The sequence below is a fragment of the Lactuca virosa genome, chromosome 6, assembly GCF_052849685.1.
Source record: "Lactuca virosa cultivar CGN04683 chromosome 6, Lactuca_virosa_CGN04683_v6, whole genome shotgun sequence".
In the NCBI taxonomy this organism is placed as follows: Eukaryota; Viridiplantae; Streptophyta; class Magnoliopsida; order Asterales; family Asteraceae; genus Lactuca; species Lactuca virosa.
The window spans coordinates 20,389,148-20,394,638 of NC_136431.1; positions in this window are offsets into that span (position 1 = coordinate 20,389,148).

Genomic DNA, 5,491 nt, shown 5'->3' on the forward strand with positions numbered 1-5,491 from the left:
CATCGATTATCGGGAGTTGAACAAGTTAAGGGTGAAGAACTGTTATCCCCTTCCGCGAATTGATGATCTCTTTGATCAGTTGCAGGGACTCCGAGGTCTGGGTACCATCAGGTCAGGGTGAGGGAGGAGGACGTGGAGAAGACTGCGTTCCGAACTCATTATGGGCATTACGAGTTCGTGGTGATGTCATTCGAGCTCACCAATGCGCCTGCGATATTTATGGATTTGATGAATCGGGTATGCAGGTTGATGCTTGACCATTCAGTTATCGTGTTTATTGATGATATCTTAGTATATTCCAAGACCAGAGAGCAGCATGAGGAGCATATTCACGAGCTCCTGGGGGTTTTGAGGCGAGAACGGCTTTATGCTAAGTTCTCAAAGTGCGAGTTCCGATTACGAGAGGTCTAGTTCCTTGGACACCTCGTTAACCAGGATAGGATTTTGGTCGATCCGGCCAAGATTGAGGCGGTGATGCAGTGGGAGGTTCCGAAATCTCCCTCGGATATCAAGAGTTTATTGGGTTTGGCAGGGTACTACCTGAGATTTATTCAGAATTTCTCCAAGCTTGCGGTACCCCTCACTCGTCTGACGAGGAAGGGGGTGGATTTCTGGTGGGGCCCTGAGCAGCAGTTAGCGTTTGAGACCCTTCGGCAGAGACTTTGCGAGGCCCCAGTTTTGACCCTTCCTGAGGGAGTCGAGGATTTTGTGGTTTTCTGTGATGTGTCCATCACCAGGTTGGGGGAAAATCTCATGCAGAGAGGACGAGTTATAGCTTATGCTTCGCGGCAGCTGAAGCCGCATGAGACGAGATATCCCACACATGATCTTGAGTTGGGAGCGGTGGTTTTCGCCCACAAGATTTGGAGGCATTACCTTTATGGGGTCTGCTGTACTATGTACATATGTCACAAGAGTTTGAGGCATATTATGGATCAGTAGAACGTGAACATGAGGCAGCGCAGGTGGTTGGACGTAGTCAAGGATTATGACTGCGAGATCCTTACCATCCGGGTAATGCGAATGTGGTGGCGGATGTCGTGAGCCGCAAGTCGACTGGATCGTCTGTTGAGGCGTCATATATGAGGATATCGGTGGATTCTCAGCTTGTAGGGTTGATTAGGGAGGCTCAGGCCGAGGGGGTGCGGGAAGAAAATTGGAAGATTGAGAGGATCAGGGGCGAGATCACCAGGTTTGTCCCGGACAGTCGTGGTTTGTTGACCCGTTGCGGTCGAGTATGGGTTCCTATGTTTGGTGGGGTCAGACAAATTATGATGGGGGAGGCTCATAAGTCACATTTTTCTATCCATCCGGGCCCACCAAGATGTATCAGGATCTGCGTTTTTGTTATTGGTGGTCGTGCATGAAGAGAGAGATCGTTTGGTACGTTGAGAGGTGCTTGACTTGCAGGATGGTCGAGGTCGAGCATCAGAGGCCACATGGAAAGCTACAGCCTCTGGAGATTCCCATGTGGAAATGGGAAAAGATTTTGATGGATTTCATCACCAAGTTGCCGTAGACGGCAAAGGATTTTGATGATATTTGGGTCATCGTGGATCGATTGATCAAGAGTGCCCATTTTCTGGAAATTCGGGAGAGCTCGTCGGCCGAGAAGTTGGCCGATGTGTATATTCGCGAGATCGTTGCTCGCACTGGGGTTCCGGTCTCTATTGTTTCAGACCGTGATGTACGGTTCACCTCCCGTTTTTGGCAGAAGTTCCATGAGGAACTGGGCACGAGGCTGCATTTCAGCACATCTTATCATCCGCAGACCAACGACCAGATTGAGCGGACCATTCAGACTCTCGAGGATATGTTGCGTGAATGCGTTGTTGATTTTGGTGGGAGCTGGGACTCCTACCTACCTCTTGCAGAGTTCTCCTACAAAAACAGTTTCCACTCCAGCATTGGTGCTCCGCCATTCGAGCTTTTGTATGGGCGGAGATGTCGTACCCCAGTCTGTTGGGGAGAGGTTGGTCATAGAGTTATGGTTCGGACCAAGGTGGTCCTTCAGACTACAGAGATGATTCAACAGATTAGGCAGAGGTTGCAGACTGCTCAGAGTCAGCAGAAAAGTTATGTTGACCGGCGCCGATCTGAGTTGGAGTTTCAGGTCGGTGGCATCGTGTTGCTGAAAGTCCCACCTTGGAAAGGTGTGATTCGCTTCCGGAAGATGGGAAATTGGGTCCCCGATATATTTTGAACCATTCTGAATTATTTCCAGAGTTGGCAAGGTTTCCTACAGATTAGACCTTCCCGAGGAGCTCAGTAAGATCCATAGCACTTTCCATGTTTCGCAGTTGCAGAAATGCGAGTTGGACGAGGATGTGGTTGTGTCACTGGATGACATTCAGGTTGATGAACGCCTGAACTATGTTGAGAGGCCAGTAGCTATTTTGGAGAGAAAGGTGAAGGTTTTGCGGAGCAAGGAAGTACCTTTGGTAAAGGTGCGATGGCAGCATCAGAAGGGCTCCGAGTGGACCTGGGAGCCAGAGGCTGAGATACGGGAGCATTACCCGGATCTGTTTGGTGCAGCAGACTTCGAGGACAAACTCTAGATCAAGTGGGGGAGAGATGTAACATCCCGATTTTTCAGGTATTTTCGAATTCTTCCCTTGGTATTTTAATATGTCATTTTGGTCCTTGATATTGGTTGGAATTAGCCCTAAGAAGCCCTAGTGGCAAATTTGTAATTCTTGGGAGCTTGAGTTGTACGCTGAGCGTACATGTGGGTACGCTAAGCGTACTACGGAACGCCTTAGTACACTGGGCGTACACATATGTACGCAGGGCGTACGCGTGTCCAGGTGAAACCCTAAATTTTAGGGTTTGGTGAGTATTTAAGCATCATTATGGGTCATATTGACTCACTCTTTCAGCCTCCAAGTCCCTTAGCCGTTTTGAGAGAACCCTAACCCCCATAGTGAGCATCTTGAGATCATAGTGTCATTTTTGTGTGCCAAAAGGAGAAGTTATTGCATCAAAGGAGTCAAGGAAGGAAGCAAGCTTGTAAATATGGGATTATCATCTTCTTGGGGAGCTTCAGAAGGTATAAACCTCCTACCTTTATGCTTGGATTGTTTAGATCTTGTTTTGGTCGCTTTTGTTGGATAAGGTGTCTAAGTCCATAATAATATTTGAGATGTACTTGACCCGACCCGGCATGGTCCATTTGGGTTGCACTTCACCCGAACAATTTGTTTGGATAATCTTTTGAGAATAGTATGTTCATGCTTTATTAATATATTATAAGTTATAATATATTAATATTAAATCATATTATTTAATTAGTATTGGTCATAAATTAATTTTGTGATAAAAAAGGTGACTAATTAAATATGGGCTCTTGTATTTTATGTAGTGTGGGCTAATACTCATTTGGAATGGGCTTGGCATGCATGGGAATCCATGGATAGTCCATGGAGCTTTTAACCCATGGATCCTTGGAAAGGAAGAGTCATGGGTATTAGGGTTTACATGGATATAACCCTAATCCTCCACACTATATAAAGGAGCTTATGATGCTTAAAATGACACTAGTTGTGTGTGAACAAGAGTGTTGGCCTAATTTCTAGAGCACATATATTATTCTCTCAAGATTCCGAGGTTTGTGGTGATTTGTGATTCCACTTGAGGCATTCACATTATTGGTGCTAGGCTCTCAAACTCCAAGCAATCAATCACTATCAAAAGGTATGTCATTCTTCTAGTGTTTTATGATTCTAGTTCTTCATGCCATGCTAGTTAGGATGTAAACCTTGGAAATTATTATTTGCATGTATTTTAGAGAAAACATAGATCCAAGGTTTATTAGGGTTGCATGTACACTTAGGAGTGTTAGAATGCTTAAAACCCAACAGCTTTTTGGTATTCTTCTTGTCCCAAGAGTCCCAATATTGTGTATGCTTTGTTTTGATCGTGTTGGGTTGTCCTTTCAGACCCTAGGTTAGGTCCTAAGGCATAAAAATGATGCCCCTTGAGCTAGTTTGGTTCCTTGTTCTTTGTGGGAGGTTTTAATGGATTAAGACCATGCATTAAGCCCTTTTTGGATGACCAAAGTCTTAAAGTTTGAGACTTTATGGTTCTACAGTGCTTTTGAGTCATAGGTCTAAAGTTTAAGCTTAGGTGCTTAATCCATTAAGCACTTATAAGGATTTTAAGGCCTGCGAGGGTATGCCCCGTGTAATTTGATGTACGCCTCGCGTACTGAGTCAACCACCCCGATGGTGGTCAATGTGAGGCAGAGTACGCCTAGCGTACCGCAGGGGTACGTCCCATGTACGCCTTCAGTATGGATTCAGACTTTGGGCTTCGGGTATTAGGCCATCTGTTGGGATTTGATACTTGGGCCCTAATGGACCATCTCGATAAGTGTGTTTTGGGCTAATTGGAGGATCGAACCTTTGGATGAGGCCCAATAAGGGGTTTTGGCACAATTTAGAAAAATTGGGCCAATCATGGGCCTTGAAGTAAGTTGGGCCATTTGGATCAAAGATTTGGATTTGGGCCTTGGCCCAATCAGAAAAGGGTTAAATGGACAATTACCCTATGTTTGGGCCTTAGTCAATAATGGTGTCCCAATTGTTAATTGGGTGTTTGTTTAATGTGATAGTTCCGGATTTTCTGTGAGTCAGCAGTCGGAGATTTCAGTACAGTTCGACTTTGTGATGTGAGTCTTCCTCACTATACTTTCGGGTCGAAGGCACCAAAGTCGGCCCTTTGGTTTGATAATATGACATTGCTAATATGTTGAGTATGGAATAGATATGCATGAATATGCTAGTTATTGATATGCTAGTCTGGTAGATATGTAGGACTACCTGTGACATTGTCTGTTTATATGATTGTGATATTATCTGTTATATGTCGACATATTGTATGGTTTGGGTTAAGGTTGTACTGCTTTGTGTTGTAGCCAACAAACCCTGGAGTATGCCAGATATGAGCTGAGGGTCGGGTAGGGAATGCCAGACTCATACTGAGGGCTCAGTAGCATTCCAGATACAAGCTGATGGCCGGGTAAGGCATTCCAGACTCGTACTGAGGGTCGGGGAGCAAGCCAGACATAAGTTGTGGGCCCAGGGGGAAGGCCAGACTTATGTTGTGGGCTCAGGGGTAATCCAGTTTGTTAGATGTGGACCATTGTATGATGTTATTATATTTGTGTTGTTTGCTATGTATTGGTATTTTGGGGGAAACTCACTAAACTTTGGGCTTACAGTTTTGGATTATGTTTCAGGTACTTCAGAGGATCGCGAGAAGGCGAAGGCGTGATCGTGCAGCTCCTCATATTTTATTTCATGGTTTTGGGATTTCTCTGATGTGACACTTATTTTGAAAACAATTTGTAAACAATGATGATTTTTGGGTTGTTTAACAAGTTTAAAATTTTACAGAATTTTATGAATGTTACACTAACGTTTAGCAAAACCAAATTGTTTGAAGAACCTTTGATGTAGATCGAATTCCAACAAGCCAATGAAGATATCAA